Here is a 23,207-nt window from a genome sequence, read left to right on the forward strand (position 1 = left end):
ATTGGTAGTCCTGCCTGGATTGGGTTCTGACAGTTTTCCATTGAATTTAATCACAGGGCATGGTAGGACTAAGAGATGCCCTAGGGGATCTCCTGTATTCTAGGGAAACTCTTCTTTACTTCCATTGTGTAGTTGCAGTCCTATTTCCCCTTGATAGGATCAATTACCCAGCCAACATGGTAATCCCCTTCCTTGCTTGTTGATTCAGAGGCATGAGAAGCCCAAAGTGGCCAGGTGGCAGTCTTAAGTTCCAGTTCAATGGAATCATTGTTGCGTCTCCTGGTAGGAGAACTACTCTTTTTGGAACTAAGACTTGTAGGCCAGCAGAGCTTAAGGTTGCAGGGACAGGAAGCAAAAATTTTCCTAGTGGATCACTAAGGGTGATAGTGAGTGGTGCCACTCCCATTTCCACTCCTTGATTCCTGGACCTGTGAATCCTGGCTATGGGAGAAACAGCACCATAGAGTGAATGCTGATTCAGAGCATACACAGCCTCCTGGAGAACACTGCCCCAGCCCTGCAAGGCATTGCCACCTAGTTGGCACCATAATTGGGTCTTCAAAAGGCCATTCCACAGTTCTATCAACCAGCTGCCTCTGGGTGATGGGGAATATGGTAAGACCAGAGAATGCCATGAGCATGTGCCCATTCCCTCACTTCATTTGCTGTGAAGTGGGTTCCTTGGTCAGAAGCAATGCTGTGTGGAATACCATGACAGTGGATAAGGCATTCTGTAAGTCCATGGATCGTAGTTTTGGCAGAAGCATTGTGTACAGGGAAGGCAATCCCATATCTGGAGTATGTGTCTATAACAGTTAGAACAAATCGCTGTCCCTTCCATGATTCAAGTCATCCAATGTAATCAGCCTGCCACCAGGTAGGCTTATCACTTCAGGGAATGGTGCCATATCGGAGACTCAGTGTGGGTCTCTGCTGCTGGCAGATTGGGCACTAGGCAGTGGCTGTGGCCAGGTCAGCCTTGGTGACTGGAAGTCCATGTTGTTGAGCCCATGCATAACCTCCATCCCTACCACCATGATCACTTTGTTCACGAGCCCATTGGGCAATGACAGGAGTTGCTGGGGAAAGAGGCTGATTGGCATCCACTGAATGGGTCATCTTAGCCACTTGAATATTAAAACTTTCCTCTGCTGAAGTCACCCTTTGGTGAAAATTCACATGGGACACAAATATCTTCATGCTTTTTGCCCACTCAGAAAGGTCTATCCATATACCTCTTCCCCAGACTTCCTTGTCACCAACTTTCCAATCATGTTCCTTCCAAGTCTTTAACCATCCAGCCAAACCATTAGCAACAGCCCTTAAGTCTGTATACAAATGCACCTCTGGCTTGTTCTCCTTCCAAGCAAAATGAACAACCAGGTACACTGTTCGAAGTTCTGCCCACTGGGAGGATTTTCCCTCGTCACTGTCCTTCAGGGACATCCCAGAAAGGGGCTGCAGTGCTGCAGCTATCCACTTTCAGGTGGTGCCTGTATATCGTGCAGAACCATCTGTAAACCAGGCACAAGTTTTCTTTTCCTCAGTCAACTGATTGTAAGGAACTCCCCATGATTCCACAGCTCTGGGCTGGGAAGGAGAAGGTAAGGTGGAAAGAGTGGAGGCCATGGGCATTTGGGCTACTTCCTCATGTAATTTACTTGTGCTTTCTGTACCCTCTCAAGCCCTATCTCATATATACCATTTCCATTTTATGATGGAGTGCTGCTGTGCATGCCCAACTTTATGGCCTGGTGGGTGGGACAACACCCAGCTCATGATAGGTAACTCAGGTCTCATGGTAACTTGGTGGCCCATGGTTAAGCATTCTGTCTCTATAAGGCCCAATAGCAGGCTAAAAGCTGTTTCTCAAAAGAAGAACAGTTATCTGCAGAAGATGGTAAGGCTATACTCCAAACTCCTAAGGGCCTGCATTGTGATTCTCCTATAGGAGCCTGTGAAAGGCCCCTAATAGCATCTCTATTTGCCACTGACACTTCCACCACCATTGCGTCAGCTGGATCATGTGGTCCAAGTGGCAGAGCAGCATGTACAGCACCTGGACCTGTTGCAGAGCCTCATCTTGTTCTGATCCCCATTTGAGGAATATGTTGTCTCCAAAATCCAAATGAGGAATATGTTGTCTCCAAAATCCAAAGATGCCAACTAGGCATTGTGCCTCTTTTTTGGTGATAGGAGGGGGCCAGATGCAACAGCTTATCCTTCACCTTAGAAGGGATATCTTGACATGTCCCACACTGCTGGACACCTAGAAATTTTACTGAGGTGGAAGGCCCCTGTATTTTTGTTGGATTTATCTCCCATCCTCTGATACACAAATCTAGAGTAGTTGCTACTTCTTGCTCACTAGGTCCAATCAACATGATATCATCAATATAATGGACCAGTGTGATGTCTTGTGGGAGGGAGAAATGATAAAGATCTCTGTGGATAATATTATGACATAGAGCTGGAGAGTTGATATACCCCTGAGTTAGGACAGGGAAGATATACTGCTGACCCTGCCAGCTGAATGCAAATTGTTTCTGGTGGCCCTTACTAACAGCTATTGAGGAAAAAAGCATTTTTCCAGATCAATAGCTGCATACCAGGTACCAGGGGATGTGTTGATTTGCTCAAGCAATGATACCACATCTGGAACAGCAGCTGCAATTGGAGTCACCACCTGGTTAAGCTTATTATAATCCATTGTCATCCTCCAAGACCCATCTGTTTTCTGCACAGGCCAAATAGGAGAGTTGAATGGGGATGAGCTGGGAATCACCACCCCTGAATCCTTCAGGTCCTTAAGAGTGGCATTAATCTCTGCAATCCCTCCAGGAATCCAGTATTGCTTCTGGTTTACTATTTTGCTAGGCAGTGGCAGTTCTAGTGGCTTCCACTTGGCCTTTCCCACCATAATAGCCCTCACTCCATGAGTCAGGGAACCAATGTGAGGATTCTGCCAGTTGCTGAGTATGTCTATTCCAATTATGCATTCTGGAACTGGGGAAATAACAAAAGAATGGGTCCAGGGACCCACTGGACCCACTGGGAGATGGACCTGAGCTAAAACTCCATTGATCACCTGATCTCTATAACCCCCAACTCTGACTGGTGGACCAGAGTGATGTTTTGGATCTCCTGGAATTAATGTCACTTCTGAACCAGTGTCTAATAATCCATGAAATATCTGATCATTTCCTTTTCCCCAACACACAGTTACCTGGGTAAAAGGCCTTAGGTCCCCCTGGGGAAGGCTGGGAGGAAGATTAAGAGTATAAATTTTTGGCAGTGTAACAGGGTCCTTCCCCAAGGGTACCTGGCCTTCCCCTCATTCAAGGGCTCTGGATCTGTAAACTGTCTCAAGTCTGGGAATTGATTAAGGGGCCTGTTCTAGTTTGCTAATGCTGCCGGAATGCAAAACACCAGAGATGGATTGGCTTTTATAAAAGGGGGTTTATTTGGTTACACAGTTACAGTCTTAAGGCCATAAAGTGTCCAAGGTAACACATCAGCAATCGGGTACTTTCACTGGAGGATGGCCAATGGTGTCCGGGAAACCTCTGTTAGCTGGGAAGGCACGTGGCTGGCGTCTGCTCCAAAGTTCTGGTTTCAAAATGGCTTTCTCCCAGGACATTCCTCTCTAGGCTGCAGTTCCTCAAAAATGTCACTCTTTGTTGCACTTGGGATATTTGTCCTCTCTCAGCTTCTCCAGAGCAAGAGTCTGCTTTCAACGGCCGTCTTCAAACTGTCTCTCATCTGCAGCTCCTTTGCCTTCTTCAAAGTGTCCCTCTTGGTCGTCGCTCCACTTCAAAATGTCACTCACAGCTGCACTGAGTTCCTTCTGTTATGTCAGCTCATTTATATGGCTCCACTGATCAACTTAGACCCACCCTGAATGGGCGGAGCAACACCTCTATGGAAATTATCCAACCAGAGTCATCACCCACAGCTGGGTGGGGCACATTCCAAAGAAACACTCAAAGAACTACAATCTAATCAACACTGATAACATCTGCCCACACAAGATTACATCAAAGATAATGGTGTTTGGGGGACACAATATATTCAAACTGGCACAGGGCCATGACTTTCTTTTTTTGTAATTCAAGGGAGACTTTTGTTCACTTGACCTAGAATTCTTCTGCCTATACAGATCAAACAAGAATTTAGGAGACTGCCCATCTATTTTACTACTAGGTACTCCATGATCTACTAGCCAGTGCCATGTGTCTCTGCAAGTCAGATTATTTTGACTACTGCTTTGAACCTGATTCCATTATGGTAGCCATGCCCACCTTGTCTTTGATAATTAAATGCTGCCATGTGGCTTCTGCTGACTCGGGATCCAGTTATCCCCATTGTGTTTAAGGATTCCAGCTCTGTGACAGCAGTTCCCATGGTAATGTCTGACCTACAGAGAAGGGCAACTACAGAGCTCTTCAAGGATGATGGAGCTAGTTTCAAAAAATTATTCCTCATGGTCCTGGTTAAAGGTGTGTCCTCTGTACATTCCAGGGGTGTGTGAGCAGGTCTTCCATGATGAATCGACTCTAACATTCCAATCTCTCCTCTACATCATACCATGGCAGTTCTGGCATTTCATCCTCAGGTAACCCCAGTCTATCAACCACAACAGGATTCACCGTGTTATACAACCCCATGTTCTATGTTCTTTCATTCTAGTAACACATACGACCCAATACTTCCCCATTTCAACCACATTCAGTTACATGATTCAACACTGTTAATTACCCTCAGTAATGTGCTACCACACCACCATCCATTCATAAGCATTTACAATCAAACTAAATAGAAATTATGTACAAATTAAGACTAAATAGATTGTTGTAGACTCTGGCCATACCATGCTGTTTTGACCACTGTAGCTTTATAATATGCTTTAAAGACAGGACGTTCGAATCCTCCAACTTCATTCTTCATTCTTTTTCAAGATGTTTTTGGCTATTTTGGGCCCCTTGCCCTTCCAAATAAACTTGATAATTGACTTTTTCATTTCTGCAGAGAAGGGCGTTGGAATTTTTGGGGGATTGCATCAAATCTGTAAATCAATTTTGATAGAATTGACATCAATGATATTTAGTCTTCCAATCCATGAACATAGAATGTCCTTCCATTTGTTTAGGTCTTTGATTTCTTTTAGCAATGTTTTGTGGTTTTCTGTGTATAGGTCCTTTACATCCTTGGTTAAATTTATTCTTAGATTTAATTCTTTTAGTTTCTATTGTAAATGGATTTTTTTCTTGATTTCCTCCTCTGCTTGCTCATTGCTAGTGTATAGAATTATGACTGATTTTTGCATGTTGATCTTGTACCCTGCCACTTTGATGAATTCATTTATTAACTCTAGTAGCTTTGTTGTAGATTTTTCAGGACTTTCTATATATAGGATCATGCCATCTGCAAATAGTGAATGTTTTACTTCTTTCCAATTTTGATGACTTTTATTTTTTTTTCTTGCCTAATTGCTCTGGCTAGAACTTCCAGTACAATGTTGAATAACATTGGTGACAGTGGGCATCCTTTTCTTCTTCTAGATCTTAGAGGAAACACTTTCAGTCAGTCCTTCACCATTGAGTGTGATGTTAACTTTGTTTGGTTTTTTCATATATTCCCTTTATCATGTTGAGGAAGTTTCCTACTAGTCATATTTTTCTAAGTGTGTTTATCAATAAAGGAAACTAAATTTTGTCAATTGCCTTTCTCTGCATCAATTGACATGATCACGTGGTTTTTCTCCCTTTGTTTTGTTAATGTGTTGTATTATATCAAATGACTTTTTTATGTTGAACCACCCTTGCATACCTGGGATTAAACCCACTTAGTCATGGTGTATAGTTCTTTTTTTTTTTTCATTTTTTATTGTGAAATATAACATATGTTCAGAAAAGTGATAACTTTCAAAGTATGATTTAACACATAGTTAGCAAATTTCAAAGAATGTTATGGGTTGCAATTCCACATTTCAGTTATTTCCTTATTATGCAGTATAGCATATAAATGTGATAACATACAAAGTATGGTTTAACAAGTAGCTATAGAAAAAATTTAAATGCATGTTGTATGTTACATTCCTACCATGTCAGTTATTTCCTAGCTATCTAGCATCCTAGAAACTAAAAAAAATTATATAAAGATTCAGTATTCATAATCTTTGTCGAATTCTATCTTTTTAGTTGCTACCCCTTTCTATTGTTTGATCACTTTCTCAATCTTCAGGGATATCTGGGCAGTGACCACCATAACTTGTTCATATTGAAAAGGGGCATTGACATTATGGGGAAGGGGGATGCATCTTGTTTATGTTCTTGGAGGAGCTGTTGCCTCAGCGTTTTGGAACTTATCTGTCATAGGAACACTCTGGGGGATTTAAGTTTCTGAAAAGTAAACTTAGTGAGTGAGACTTTTATAGTCTTAGATAGGAACCTAGGTATTCTTTAGTATTTTTGGGACTACTGTTGATTAGGGCATTTGGAAGATCTAGCTGGACTTGCATAAGAGTAACCTCCAGGATAGTCTCAACTCTATTTGGAATCTCTTAGCCAATGAAACCTTATTTTCTTGCCTTTCTTTTCCCACTTTTGATCAAAAATCATTCTCAGTTGCTTGATGCCAGGGCAAGACTCATCCTATCCCACATTGCCAGGGAGATTCACTCCTCTGGGAGCCATGTCCCATGTAGGGGGGAGGGTAATGAATTTAATTGCAGAATTGGGCTTAGAGAGAGAAAGGCCACATCTGAGCAACAAAAGAGATTCCTTTGAGGTGACTCCTAGGTTTAATTATAGGTAGGCTTAGCCTCCCCTTTACAGTCATAAGTTTCACTTGAGCAAGCCTCAAGATAAAGGGCTTGACTTATTAATTAGGGGGTTCCTAATTTCACATAATGTATATTCTTTCCAAGGTAAACAATCAATATCTCACATTATCTTCACTTAGTTGTACAATCATCATCACTCTTAAGTTTAAACAATTATCATAACCCAAAACACCTCAAAGTTCTTATCAGCCCCTGGTTATTTATCTCTAGTATTACTGTGGTACTGGTAAGGTATTCCTATTAAATATAGTCCATAATATGCAATATGTATTTCTTCCTGTATACCATTCTGTTATTAACTCTTTGTATTAGTGTCATACCTTAGAAGTAGAACATGCAAGCAATTATTTATATTTATAGTGCTAATATGTGGAATACATACCTTTAAACAACCCCTTTCAATCATGTTTGCCTTCAGTGTGGCACTGATACTTATAATCCCATTAACAAACTATCATCACCTCTGTTCATTACTATACCTTTAAATTCACCCTCATTAACATGTCTGTACATATTAGATAATCATTCCCCCTTCACTAGCTTCTGACTATCTCTAGTTCCTCTATATTCTAAATCATAAGACACTTATTTTACGTTGTTCAGGGAGATCATAGTAGTGATAACATACAATATTTCTCCTTTTGTGTCTGACTTATTTCACTTGGCATTATGTCTTCAAGGTTTATCCATGTTGTCATATATTTCAGGACCTCGTTCCTTCTTACTGCTACATAGTATTTCATCATCTTTATATACCAAATTTTGTTTATCCACCTGTCTGTTGAAGGACACTTGGGTTGTTTCCATCTCTTGGAATTGTGAACAATGCCTCTATGAACATTGATGTGCAAATGTCTGTTTTTGTCACTGTCTTCAGATCTTCTGTGTATATACCAAGAAGTGGAATTGCTGGATCATAGGGTAGCTTGATATCTGGTTTTCTGAGGAACTGCCAAACTTTCTTTCACAGCAGCTGTACCATTATACATTCCCACCAGCAATGAATAAGAGTTCCAGTTTCTCCACATCTTCTCCAGCATTTGTAGTTTCCTGTTTGTTTAATGGCAGCCTTTCTTATTGGTGTGAGATGAAATCTTATTTTTTTAATAATTCAATTTTATTAAGATATATTCACATACCATACAGTCATACAAAGTGTACAATCAATTGTTAACAGTACCACCATATATTTGTGTGTCCATCACCAAAATTAATTTTTGAACATTTTTATTACCACCCACACAAAAGTAATAAGAATAAAAATTAAAGTGAAGAAGAACAATTAAAGTAAAAAAGATCACTGGATTCTTCCCCCCATCCTGTTTTTCTACTCATCCATCCATACATTGGACAAAGGGGAGTGTGATCCACATGGCTTTCCCAATCACATTGTCACCCCCCATAAACTACATTTTTATACAATCGTCTTCAAGATTCATGGGTTCTGGGTTGTAGTTTGATAGTTTCAGGTATTTACTGCTAGCTATTCCAATTCATTAGTACCTAGAAAGGGTTATCTATATTATGCATAAGAGTGCCCATCAGAGTGACCTCTCAGCTCCTTTTGTAATCTCTCAGCCACTGAAACTTATTTCATTTCCTTTCACATCCCTCTTTTGGTCAAGAAGATGTTCTCCATCCCACAATGCCAGGTCCAGATTCCTCTCCTGGAGTCATATTCCACGTTGCCAGGGGTATTTACACCCCTGGGTGTCAGATCCCGTGTAGAGGGGAGGGCAGTGATTTCATCTGCCAAGTTGGCTTAGCTAGAAAGAGAGGGCCACATCTGAGCAATAAAGAGGCATTCAGGAGACACTTAGGCACAATTATAAGCAGGCCTAGCCTCTCCTTTGCAGTAACAGTCTTTCCAAGGGGGCAAGTCCCATGACTGAGGGCTCAGCCCATCAAACCACCAGTCCCCACTGTCTGTGAGCACATCAGCAACCATCGAGATGGGGAAGCCCAACACCCCATGCATTCTCCCCCAGCAGTGTTCACATTAGTGGTAGCATATAATATGTCTCTTTCTGTGACTGGCTTATTTCACTCAGCATTATGTCTTGAAGGTTCATCCAAGTTGTCATATGTTTCATGACATCATTCCTTCTTACTGCTGCATGCTATTCCACTCTGTGTCTATACCACATTTTATTTATCCATTCATCTGTTGAAGGACATTTGGGTTGTTTCCATCTCTTGGCAATTGTGAATAATGCTGCTATGAACATTGGCTTGCAGATGTCTGTTCATGGCACTCCTTTCAGATCTTCCGGGTATATACCGAGAAGAGCAGTTGCTGGATTGAAGGATAACTCTATATCTAGTTTTCTAAGGAACTGCCAAACTGTCTTCCAGAGTGGATGAACCATTATATAGTCCCACCAACAATGAATAAATGTTCCAATTTCTCCACATCCTCTCCAGCATTTGTAGTTTCCTGTTTGTTTAATGGCAGCCATTCTAATTGGTGTGAGATGGTATCTTGTTGTGGTCTTAATTTGCATCTCTCTAATAGCTAGTGAAGCTGAACACTTTTTCATGTGTTTTTTGGCCTTTTGTATTTCCCCTTCAGAGAACTGTCTCTTCATATCTTTTGCCCATTTTATAATTTCTCATTGTGGTTTTGATTTGCATTTCCCAAATAGCTAGGGAAGATGAACATTTTTTCATGTGTTTTTAAGCCATTTTTTATTTCCTCTTTGGAAAAAAATGTCTTTTCATATCTTTTGCCCATTTTATAATTGGGCTCTTTGTGCTATCATTGTTGAGTTGTAGGATTTCTTTACATATGCAGGATATCAGTCTCTTATTAGATATATGGTTTCCAAAAATTTTCTCCCATTGCATTGGCTGCCTCTTCACCTCTTTGACAAATTCCTTTGAGGTACAGAGTATTTTGTTGTTGAGGAGTTGTCATATATTTTTTCTTTCATTGCTTGTACCTTGGGTGTAAGGTCTAAGAAGCTACCTCCTGATACTAGGTCTTGAAGATATTTCCCTATATTATCTCCTAGGAGTTTTATGGTACTGTCTCTTATATTGAGGTCTTTGATCCACTTTGAGTTAAATTTTGTATAGGACATGATGTAGGGGTCCTCTTTCATTCTTTTGGTTATGTATAACCAGTTCTCCCATCCCCAGATGTTGAAGACTGTTCTGTCCCAGCTCAGTGCACTTGGGGACCTTATCAAAAGTTAGTTGACCATATATCTGGGGGTCTATTTGCAAGCTCTCAATTTGATTCAGTTGATCAGTATGTCTATCTTTGTGCCAGTACCATGCTGTTTTGGCTACTGTGGCTTATAGTAGGCTTTAAAGTCAGGAACTCTAAGTGCTCCCACTTTGCTCTTCTTTTTTAGAATGTTTTTAGGAATTTGAGACCCCTTTCCATTCAAAATAAATTTGATAACTAGCTTTTCCAAGTCTGCAAATAGGTTGTTGGAATTTTGATTGAAATTGCATTGAATCTGTAGATCAGTTTGGGTAGGATTGACATCTTAACGATATTTAGCCTTCATATCCATGAACACAGAATGTCTTTCCACCTATTTAGGTCCCCTTTGATTTTTAGTAAAGTTATGCATTTTTCTGTGTAGAGGTCTGTTATATTCTTAGTTAAGTTTATTCTGAAGTACTTGCTTTTTTTAGTTGCTATTGTGAATGGAATTTTTTTTGAGTGTCTCTTCAGTTAGGTCATTTCTAGTGTATAGGAACATTACTGACTTTTGCACATTAATCTTTTATCCTGCCACTTTGCTGAATTTGTTTATCAGCTCAAGTAGCTGTTTTTTAATCTGCAGATTTTATTGAGATATATTTACTTACCATATATTCCATCAAAAGTATACAGTCTCTCACAGTATCATCACTTACTTGTGCAATCATCATCACACTCAGTTTTAGACAATCTTCATTGCTCCAAAGAGAAAAGTATCAGAAATACACACACTAAAAAGTAAAACCCCAAACACCCCATATCCCTTATCCCTCTCATTATTGATCTCTATTATTGGTGTGGTACACCTTTTACTGTTGATGAAAGAATATTAAGGTATTACTGTTAAAGATAGTCCATAGCTTGCAATAGGCAATTTCCCCCCATATACCTCTCTATTATTAACTTTTTGTACAAGTGTAGTACATTTGTAGAAGTTCATGCAAAAACGTACTTATATTTGTAGTATTAATCGGTAACATACATGACTTTAAATAACCCCTTTCAATCAAATTCACCTACAGTACAGGACTATTATTTATAATCTCAATAATGAACTACCATCACCTCTATCCATTCCTAAACGTTTAAGTTCAACCTTGTTAACAATTCTGTACTATTAGGTAACCACTCCCCCTTCTCTAGTTTCTGTCTATCTCTAGGTATGCTATAGTCTACATTTTAAATCTATGAGTTTACATATTTTAGTTAGTTCATATTAGTGAAATCATACAATATCTGTCCTGTTGTGTCTGGCTTATTTCACTCAGCAATATATCTTAAAGGTTCATCCATGTTGTCACGTGCTTCAGGATCTCATTCCTTCTTACTGCTGCATAATATTCCATTGTATGTGTATGCCACATTTGTTTATCCACTCATCTGCTGATTGACACTTGGATTGTTTCCATCTTTTGTCAAGTGTGAATAATGCTGCTATGAACATTGGTGTGCGAATGTCTGTTCATGTCCCTATTTTCAGATCTTCTGGGTATATAACGAGTAGCAGGATTGCTGAGACATAGGGCAACTCAATATTTAGTTTTCTGAGGGACTGCCAACCTAAGAGACTTGCTTTGACCCAATATGCGGTCTATCCTGGAGATTGATCTATGTGCACTTGAGAATAATGCATGTCCTGCAATTTTGGAGTGCAATTTTCTGTATATTTGTTAGGTCTAGTTCATTTGTCATATTATTAAAGTTCTCTGTTTGCTTATTGACCTTCTGTCTAGATATACTATCTATCAATGAAAGTGGTGTATTGAAATCTCCAACTATTATTGTAGAGACGTCTATTTCTCTCTTCAGTTTTGGCAGTATTTGTCTCATGTATTTTGGAGCACCATGTTTAGGTGCATAATATTTATGATTCTTATTTCTTCTTGGTGGATTGCCCCTTTTATTAATATACCATGTGCTTCTTTATCTCGTAACAACTTTTGACTTACAGTCTATTTTGTCTGATATTAGTATAGCCACCTCAGCTCTTTTTTGGTTACTATTTGCTTGGAATATTTGCTTGGAATATCTTTTTTCAACCTTTCACTTTCAACTTATTTGTGTTTTTTTGGGTATAAGGTGAGCCTTTTGTAAACAACATATAGTTCGATCATGCTTTTTAAATCCACTCTTCCAACCCGTGTCTTTTGATTGTGGAGTTTAATCCATTAACATTTGATGTATTACTGTAAAGGCAGTTCTTAATTCATACATTTTTTCTTTTGGTTTTTAAAGGTCATATATTTTTGCCTTTTTTCCTATTTTGCAACCCCCTTTTCAGTGTAGTTGATCTTTTGTGATGTATCTGACTAATCCCTTTCTCATTTATGTTTCTGTATATATTTTAAATACTTTCTTTGTGCTTACCATGGAGTTTATATGACACAACCTACATCTATAACCTACTAATTTGAAAAGATACCAACTTAGCTTCAATAGCTTGCACACTCTCTGCTTCGGTATCCCTTTGTTTACCCTCTTTATGTTGTTTTTGTCCCACTTTACCACTTCATGTTTTGCACATCTGTTATCAGGAAATATGCCTTTTTCTTGTTCAATTGTATTCTGATTCTTATAAGAATAAAAGAGTAGAGTTGAATATTGAGGATACAGTACTATTGGGTTTTGCATTTACCCTTTTAGTTTCCCTTACTGAAGATCTTCATTTCTTCACACTACTCCAAGCCACTCTCTTCTGTCTTTTCCTTTCAACCTGCAGAACTCCCTTTAGTAATTCTTTTAGGGCAGTCTTTTATTGGTGAACTCTCTCAGTTTCTGTTTATCTGTGAATATTTTAACCTCTCCCCATCTTTGAAGGACAGTTTTGCTGTCAGTTTTTCTCTTTCAATACCTTAAATATATCAGACCACTGCCTTCTCACCTCCATGGTTTCTGATATGAAATCAAAATTTAGTCTCATTGAGGATCCCTTATATGTGACAAATTGCTTCTATGCCACTTTCAGAACTCTCTATCTTTGGCATTTGGCGTTTTGATTAGTGTGTGTCTCAGAGTAGGTCTATTAGGACTTATTCTGTTTGGAGTATGTTGCCCTTCATGAACATGTATATTCATGAATTTCATAAGAGTTGGGAAATTTCCAGCCATTATTTCCTCAAATACTCTTTCTGCCCCTTTTCCTTTCTCTTCTTCTTCTGGGGCACCCATGATGTGTACATTTGCATGCTTCATGCTGTCATTTAAGTACCTGAGACCCCTCTCAATTTTTTTCCATTCTTTTCTCTTTCTGTTCTTCTGTCTGTAAGATTTCAATTGTTCTATCTTCTAGTTCACTGATTCTTTCTTCTTTCCTGTTCACATGTGCTGTTGTATGCCTCTAGTGTATTTTTAATCTCTTCTATTGTGCCTTTCATCCCCATAATTTTGATTATGTTTCTTTTTATACTTTCAAATTCTTCTTTATGCTCATATATTGTCTTTGTAATATCCTTTATCTCTTTAGCCATATTTTACTTCATTTCCTTGAATTGATTTGGAAGATTTTTTTGAATGTCTTTAATTACTTGTCTCAAGTTCTGTGTCTCCTCTGAAGTTTTAATTTGTACCCTTGACTGGAGCATATCTTTCTACTTTTTAATATGGTTTGTAATTTTTTTTCTCTGATTTCTAGGCATCTGATTATCTTGATGTATTGTCTCTGAAGGTCTGTTTCCTCCTCTTGTTTAGGGTTTTATTGTTGATTTGCTTTGTGTTAAGGTTCTTTTTGACACTTGCTTCAACTTATTCTAGACCTTTAGAATAGCCCATGTCTAACTGATCAGATTTTCTCAGCTCTTCTTCATCTGATTCTTGCCCTGGGGATGTCATGCAATTTTCAAGCTTTCACTTTTTGTGCAATTGTTTCACCTCCAGGAGAAAGCTTCCTTTCCTCTGTTCCTTCTGTGGGAATCCTGATCTCTTCCATTTGTTTTTGTGTGGAATTTTCTCCCCAACTCCTATGATTTAAATTCTTTTCCTCACTCAGTGCCCCCTTTTCCTTACACTTTTCAGTTCTGGGACCCATCCTATCTTACAGCAGTTCAGTTTAACCCCCCTCTTTTTTTCTGTGAGTCTTCTCTGCCTCCAGTTTCTTCCTCATCTGGTTATCCCACCCCAGGGAGCCAGGTGGGGTCAATCAAGAAAGTTAGGTCTCTTCATAAAAGTCTGTTTTGTGATTAGGTATTGCAGTCAACTGAAACTGGATTGAGTGAGGGCACAACAATTCTTGCCATCAGTTCTATCCTGGTCTCTCCCCCCCACCCCACCGGGGGCCCTTTTGTATGCAATTCTCCTCACCATCTTCTGTTATGCCCTGGGTCTCTGTGAACTTAGATCCCTGTGCCTGGATATGTGTGGAGTTCTTACTCAGTGCTGTGAGTCAGTCTATGGTCTCTGTCCATGGTGGGAGGGACCTGGGCCATGCTGCCTCTGTGCAACTCCTAAGTTGCACAGGTCTGCATTGGGGGAGGAGAATGGGAAGCAATTGGCACTCCAGGATGAAATTTTTCTACCTGAAGTGTTTCTTTTTCTTCAATTCAGCATTAGTGGAGTCCTTCTCCAGTCTCTCCCATCCTCCAGAGTTCTAAGCAAGTGGGGTTTGTCCTTTTGTTTGCTAAATCTCTAGGGAGGCTTTTTCAGGGGATGTCTTATGTCACCAGGTTGATGATGTCACTACCCTGCCCTTAGAGTTTTAACCATGGCCATGAAATATATAATAATATGGTGTGTGCATGCATGCATGTGTGTGTGTGTTTGTGTGTGTGTGTGTGTGTGTGTGTGTGTGTACTGGAAGATACAGTGTTTGTGTATTTTTCTCATGTATTTATTGAGGCAAGATGTTGTATAGAGCTGAAATTTGTCAGCCATACAAGTAATGTATCTGTTCAAATACATTTTGGAGAACACTCACAAAAATGAATAAGAGAATGGGATGAGATTAAAATAACTTAATGTGTGTAGCTCAGGGAAGCTGCTGTAAGGAGATATATTAGTTTTCCAGGGCTGCTGTAATAAATTACCACAAATTTGGTGGCTTAAAACAACAGAAATGTATTCTCTCACAGTTCTGAAGGCTAGAGGTCTGAAATCAAGGTATTGGCAGAGCCATGCTCCCTCTAAAAGGCTCTAGGGAAAAATCCCTCCTTGCCTCTTCCTGGCTTGTGTTGCCTCCTGACAATCCTTGGCATTCTATGGCTTGTAGCTGCATCACTCCAATCTCTGTCTGTCTTCATGTGACCACCTTCTCCATATGTTTCTGTGTATCCTCTCTTCTTCTTATAAGGACACCAGTAATTGCATTTAGGACCTATGCTAATCCAGTGTAACTTCATTACATCTGCAGAGACCCTATATCCAAATAAGGTCACATTCTGAGTTTCCAGATGGACATGAATTTTGGGGGACACTATTCAATCCATTACCTGAGAGATGGGAATATGTCTCTGCTTTGGGGCTGTAAATCCCCAAAGAGGAATTTACTAAAGAGGGCACTACAAGGATGGAAATGGTCAGAAAGGAGTTATTGGAGTGGAAGATATAGGCAGTGGAATGAACTTTGCAGGGAAATGGTGGGGACTGTGACCCCATTCCTGGGAAAATAAAAGCTCATTGAGCTGGCCGATTTCCCCAATATGATCCTTATGGCCCTCTAGAGACCTAAGGGAGAGAAGGGCGACTAAAGCTCTAGGAAGGAAGGAAGGAAGAAATTGAAGCAAGTGGGATTGTGGGGTTGCAGCTACAACAATCCGCTAGGGGAAGAATGGGGGACTGAGAGGTAGAGCTTTCTCTCTATTATGCAAGCAGTTACTGGCAATTTGTCCTGGCCAGGAAGCTTCTGATATCATGGCTATTGAGTAATTTATCATCGAAGTTTAATGTGAAACCAGGTGACTGTGTAATAGCCAATCTAGGAACAGAAGAAGAATTGTTATTTTTTTCTGTCTGAAGAAATTTTTTTCTGTCCATTGATTTAAAGGCCAAATTCTATTCACCATATCACTGAGAATTATAAAATCTCTATGAAATATTCATCAAAGTTTTGAATTGAATGTGTGACAGAGAGGAATCCTGGGATAATTTAAATCCATAATTACAGAGGTAAAATTAGATATAAAAAATATTACAACAAACGTTAAGGACTGACAGTTTGGTGGGATGAGCCCTTAATCTTGGGGTGTGTACTTGAGAAGCTTGTCACTGCAAAGGAGAGGCTAAGCCTACTTATAATTGTGCCTAAGAGTCAACCCCAGAGAACCTCTTTTGTTGCTCAGATGTGGCCTCTCTCTCTAAGCCAACTCTGCAGGTAAATTCACTGCCTTCCCCCCTATGTGGGACCTGACTCCCAGGGGTATACATCTTCCTGGCAACGTGGGACATGACTCCCTGGGATGAGCCTGGAGCCAGCATGGCAGGATTGAGAAAATTGTGACCAAAAGGGGAAAGCAAAATGAAACAAAATAAAGTTTCAGTGGCTGAGAGATTTCAAAAGGAGTTGAGAAGTCATTCTGGAGGTTATTCTTATGCATTATATAGTTATCCCTTTTTAGTTTTTAGTGTATTGGAATAGCTAGAAGGAAATACCTGAAACTGTTGAACTGCAACCCAGTATCCTTGATTCCTGGTGACAATTGTATAACTATATAGCTTACATGGTGTGACTATGTGATTGTGAAAACCTTGTGACTTGCACTCCTTGTCCAGTGTATGGACAGATGAGTAGGAAAATGGAGATAAAAAATAAATGAAAAATGGAGCAGGATTGGGGGGATGGAATGTTTTGGGTGTTCTTTTTTACTTTTTTTTTGGAGTAAGGAAAATGTTCAAAAGTTGATTCTGGTGATGAATGCACAACTGTATGATGGTACTGTGAATAGTTGATTATACACTGTTGAGGATTGTAGGGTATGTGAATATATCTCAATAAAACTGTATGAAAAATTATTGCAACAAAGAAAAAAGATGGAAAGAGTTCATTCGATACATTATCCAGAACTTCTTTGGAAGCCACCACACCCAGTGCTGTGAACTCACAGGACAGCTACTGATTTTCATCTCCCTGGTAGCTGAATGGAAATCAGGCAGTGGCCAAAGGGAATGTAAAGAAATGTTCCTCTGTTACTATGATTGCATAGATATAATGGGCTTTTGAAAATAGCATATGAGTCAGTGTTTCCTGGAGCCTGGACTAGCATACCTTCTTTCTGGCATCTTAAAAGAAGCAGCCTCCAAACTTGGTAGAAGTCCTTAGTCTTCTTGCTTTGAAAAGTTAGAGGCCAATGACTACTCACACACCCTTCTCACCCTCATTATGACTTGCTTACCTGAACCTTGCCAAATTAGGCCAAAAGGAAAATAGAACCTTGACCGTCTAGTATTAGACAAATGCCAACCTCTACATTAAGGGCTATATAAATATTTGTGAATTTATCATTGGGACATGAAATTGATATATGTCTCCAAGTTGTACTCTTCTCTCAACAGTTTTTTAATTGAAATCAATTGATACGATTGGACAGAAGGAGTGAAAGAGAAATAACTTCATCACTTTGTGTTGTGTCATGATAGAACATTATCATGTCATGCTATGAATGTCTTGAATCTACATACAAGGTTTAACCTTGTTGGAACACAGCTGGTATGACTTTGGGAAGGACTTCCCTCACTGAGTCTCAGGGCCTCTGCAAATTGAGAGAATAAATTCATCTTTACTAAGGACCCTTTCAATCTTGGGATTCTATAATCACAAATAGGATGATATGGTCTTCCATTCTTAGGCTGACACTCTGGAGGGTGCATTCTGCTTTGTATCCATTTTTGTAATTGAGGAATTTGAAGCCAGGCAAGGTCAAGAGAGGCCCAGACAGGGTCCCAATACCATTGATCAGATCCACAAGGGAGCTGAGATGGAGGAGCATTGGGAGCACATCAAAGTGCAGCAGCTTATGGCCAAGAGCAGCGACTAATGTAGGGGTGGCCCTCCAGGCCCACCGATCAGCAGTGGCCTTCTGCTTGTGGATGATGGTGGCTGGAACACAGTCCCCATTAGCAAGAGCAGCTGCCTGATTGACACCTCACAACTCACCAAGATCATGAAGCCTGGCTCCATTGATTCTAACAATCAGCTCTTTGCACCTGAAGGGTGAATGAGCTGGGACAAGGGCAGTAGCAGAGGCTTATGGGCCAAGCCCTTGGGCGCAGCATCAGAAGCTGCTCATCCAGTTACCGATACCTTGAATCGCTTCTCAGCTCTTTAACAAGCAGTACTCACAGAGAGCGCAGATAACATGTGTCATACAAGGAGTAGCTTGAGCCAAGAACAAGGTGAGAAAGCTGGGGACTGGGGAGACCCCCTAGAGTGGAGTGAATGGGGAGGCAACAGTGGGGACCGGTTCAGTCATGCACAAACCTCTGCCACCAAATGGAGCTTCAGCCATGAAGTGGAGGAGTGGAGTAGAGAGTGGCCCACCTAGCCTGAGGGACTGCGCAAGGCAGGTAGTCTCACGGAGGATGGGGGCCATGGGCGGGCAGGATGCTGTGACGTGGGAAGCCACGTCCTGAGTATTAGACAAATGCCAGGCCCTGAGGCCTCACTATGAGGAGGGGCTGGAGAAGAAATTCAAGACCATCATGGAGGAATACTCCACCTCAATGACATGAAGGAAGCAGTGCAGTGTGTGCAGGAGCTGGCCTCACCCTCCCTCGATGCCATGTGTGCGACATGGCATTGAGCCCATGCTGGAACGCACCACCATTGCTCGTGAGCATATGTGGCAGCTGCTGTTCTAGCTGCCCTATACTGGACACCTCTCCACTGCTCAGTACTTCCAAGGACTCTATGAAATCCTAGAATTGGCCAAGGACATAGAAATCTACATCCCCCACGTGTGGCTTTACCTAGCAGAACTGGTAACACCCATTCTACAAGAAGGTGGGTGGTCCATGAGGGAGCTGTTCAGGGAGATTACAAAGCCTCCGAGACCCCTGGGCAAAGCTGTTTTCTGCTGCTGTAAATCCTGGGGCTCCTATACAAAAGCAAGGGTTCTAAAAAGGTGGGGATGCATGGCAAGAGGCTGGGCTCAGCTGGAAGGAATTTCTGCCTGAAAGCCAAGATGTTGTTGCATTGGAACAGAAGGTCGACTATACCCTGGGAGAAGAGTCAGAGGCCGCTGGCCAGAGGGCACTCCCCTCCGAGTAGCTGAGCAGGCTGCTGGAGAAGCTGCTTAAGGAGAGTAGCAGTAACCAGCGGGTGTCTGACTGGATAGAGGCCAACCTGAGTGAGCAGCAGGTAGCATCCAATACATTAGTTCGTGACCTCATGACAACTGTCTGTTATTCCGCAATTATCTTTGAGACACCCCCCTGAGTGAATGTTGCAGTGCTGAAAGCGCGAGCAAAACTGAAGAAATACCTATGTGATGAGCCAAAGGAGTTGCAGACGCCCTATGCCCTCCAGGCCCTTGTACTGACTTTAGAACAGCCTGCCAACCTGCTTCGGATGTTCTTTGATGCGCTATACAATAAGGATGTTGTGAAGGGGGGCACCTTCTACAGCTGGGAGGGTAGCAAGGATCCTGCTGAGCCTGGCACAGCCTTCTTCAAGTGGCTTCGTGAGGCTGAGGAGGAGGAATCCAACCATAACTGAGGGCGGGTGGGGCTGGAGACTTGGAGCCTGAGGGACACACGGAGGCCCAGCCAGCTGCCTGGACTGCATGGGGGCAGCAGCAGAGGTGGTGGCAGTGGGAGCCCGTACTGTGGTGTGTCGGAGCTAATAAAGTGGCTGAAGAGGCAGGATGGCTTGGGGATGCCTGGGCCCCCCTCCAGGATGCTGTCAGATGCCCTCACCTACCACTGGGCTATAGATACATATATAAAGTCTTGAAACTTGGTGTGTCTTGGGGTGGGGGAGACACCACTGCCTGCCCCTGGAGTCCTTTTTTATTTTCTGAGAATTGCTCTTGGGATGCTGTCCTTGCTGCTGAGGGCATATGCCCCAGTCCCCGTACCACCCCTGCTGCTGCCTGGGCAGGGGGAAGGGGTGGGACAGGGTCCCTGTAATTATTAAACATGAATTCAATTCAAAAAAAAAGAGAGGCCCAGAGCAATCAACGATGGAATCTGACCTCCAGTTCACAGCCTTGGTTCCTGGCTTCCAGCTGCATCAACCTACTGAAACTAAGTCTTTTAGGATGTGTGTTGGCATTGTGTCAGCTTTTTCAAAATGCCACTCTGAATGACAGCATTGACTGGGCAGAAATGTTACATTATTAAAATATTTTGCATAGATTTATATTCCTAGAGAGTAGAGATAATAGCATGCATATAAAGTATGTGTAGCATTGTTTTGTTTAGTGCCCGTCTATTACCAAAAGAGTAAAAAACATGGAAATAATCTTAAAAACCCAGGAGGAAATTTTGGGCAGAGAAATCTCTTAAAAGCATCCTCAAATTACTGGCTGGTAAAAATAAACATATATCTCTCTCCTTTCCCCTTTCTTTTTCTTTATCCCTCCTTTCTTGACTTTTATTTACTTTTCTCAATTATTTTCTCTTTTCTATCCTTTTTTCTTTTAATTTCCCATCCATCTGGTTTAAGGCAAATAGAGCCAGGTTTCTGAAATTTGAGGCCAAAAGCATCCTAATGGATACATAATATATTTCTCATGACAACCCATTATGTATGTACTATTATTAGCCTTAATTTAACAAATGAAAAAACTGAGGTACAAGGCTGTTGAAAAATTTGCCTAAAGACACACAAATGATAAATAGTGGAACCAGGATTTTGATCAAGATAGTCTGAATCCAGAAGCTACATTGTTAATCATTGTAATATAGCCTGATAAGTGTGAAGTCATATTTTAAACTAGGTCTGTTTGACTCAAACCCCATTGATCTTGACTATGCTACCTGTGATGAAAACGATGATGATCATGATAATGACAATAATAATAACTATTATAGCTTATATTTTTTGTGGTTTTACAGTGTGCCAGCACTGGTCTAAACATTTTTAAGAAGTTAAATCATTTAATCTTCACAAAAACCCTATGAAGCGGGTACTACTTTTATCTCCCATTTTAGAGATGAATAAACTGAGCATCAGAGAATTTATTTTAAATAATTTTATTAAGATATAATTCACACGCCATAAAATTCACTCTTTAAAGTGTACAATTTAGTGATTTTTAGTATATTTGCTATGTTATGTTACATTCACCATTATCTACTTCCAGAACATTTTGATTACCCACCCCAAAAGCCCTTATTCATTAGCAATCACTCCCCATTTGTTCCTCCTGCAAGCCTCTGGCAACCACTAACTTACTCTCTGTCTCTGTGGATTTGTCTGGACCTCTCATATAAATGGAATCATAGGATATGTGACCCTTTGTGTCTGGCTTCTTTCATTTGGAACAGAGAATTTAATAGCTACCATTTATTGGTTGCCATAACTACCATGTCCTAAGCACTGTTATCAGAAGCTTTGTGTGCATTATCTCTAATCCTCCCAATAGCCTTGTTGCAGAGTAGAACTATTATCTTCATTTTAGATGAGGGGACTGAGTCATAGAGATTTCCAGTAACCTGTGTAGAGCTCAACAGCTCATAAATGCCAGAGTTAAAATGCAAACCCAGGTCTGTGTCCAAATCCCACCCCCTTTGCACTCCATCCCTCTGCCTCAAGGTCACATGGATCTGGGTTATTAATGCGGAGGTCTTGAAGTCAGAGCAAAGGAGTCTACTTGGCCTGGTGGTTCTGGGAAGTATGGCCCTAAACTCCCCTGGAATTGGTGCCTGGTAATGGCATGGAGGTGGGGGGAGCCCCCTCCTGAGCCTATGATCCAGACCTAAGAAAATTTGTCTGCTGAGGTCCTGCTTGAACTCTTCTGTCTGGAACTCCCTTGAAGCCCCACCTGTGATCCTCAGTTTTACTCAAGTTGAATGAATGGGTAGAAGAGCTTGTATGGTGGAATTTCTGTATTTCTTCATCTACTTTGGGGTATACATAGAATCATAACAAAGCAACTCAAAATTTCTTCAGAGGGAAGAAAAACAGTTGATGGAATTTCTTCAAGCATTCCTCAAAGTCTGCATCTTGGGCACATTTTCTCTGGGGCTCTTTTGGGTGGGCACTAGCTCCCCTTTGTTGGATGGGCACCCAAGACTAACAGCACATATTTGTTTCCACAAGAAGAGGTTTCGAAGTTAGCCCAATGGTTTGGTGCACAGAGAGCCATTTTTGCTGTTGATTCACACTGAGTCTTTCTCCCAATCATAAAGCTTTTCAAAGTGTGGCCTGGCAGGATCTGAGGGAACGCACTTCAAAACAAAAAGGATATGTCTGATTGATAAAGCTGAGATTTGCACCATGCCATGGTGATAATTAGTCCTTGATGGCTTTAGATAATTTTATATAAAAGAGAAAAATCCTATCTCTAAGAGCAGACTCCTAGTATGTTAAAACTGGAAGAGATCCTCAGGACTGGCTATTCAGCCCTTCTGTTTAGAGACTAACAATTTTATCAAGTCCAAGAAAGGAGTGTAACACAGAGCAAGAGTGCTTGTGGCATCTGTGGATGCCAACGAGACAGCCCATAGGGTTCCTGGTGCCATGGCTGCTATACTGGCCAGAACATTGGCCTCAATTATCTTCCAGTGACATACAAACATATCATGATTCCTCCCTGAGGATAAAAGGTGCTTGTTGTCTCATACACTGGGTGATTCTCTTGGCCCTTGGGGATGCTGCATCATATTTTCTCCCAAAATGTGCCCTATGCAGGGTAAACCCTGGCTGCTACTGAGACTGATGATGATGTGATGATGTTGATGGTAACGACATAATCTTACAAAACTCAGAATGCTGTAGAAATGACCTATGTTCTAGCAATCTGCAAGGATGCCTTGTGGTATCAGATCTCCAAGCTGCCCCCCCTCCTCATAGCCACCAATCTTATGTGATCCTTCTCCCTCTGAAGGGACCACCAGGGCAGCCTAAAGTGGGGAGAGGAGACAGCAAAGGTCCACAGAGCAGGACCAAAATATCCAACACTTCAATTGGCTTTCTCCATGCACAGACAACCCCTAAAGATTTTTTAATTTATATCTTGTACAAAAGCAGATTCTTGTAATAATGATTGTGGATGA

General features: G+C 41.0%; 1 pseudogene; it reads left to right on the plus strand.

The window, feature by feature from the left end:
• The window catches only part of LOC119522133, a 65,753-nt pseudogene extending 46,052 nt beyond the window's left edge, over positions 1 to 19,701 (plus strand).
• Positions 19,702 to 23,207: the final 3,506 nt, after the last annotated feature.

This window comes from Choloepus didactylus, chromosome X (genome assembly GCF_015220235.1).
Source record: "Choloepus didactylus isolate mChoDid1 chromosome X, mChoDid1.pri, whole genome shotgun sequence".
Classification (NCBI taxonomy): domain Eukaryota; kingdom Metazoa; phylum Chordata; class Mammalia; order Pilosa; family Megalonychidae; genus Choloepus; species Choloepus didactylus.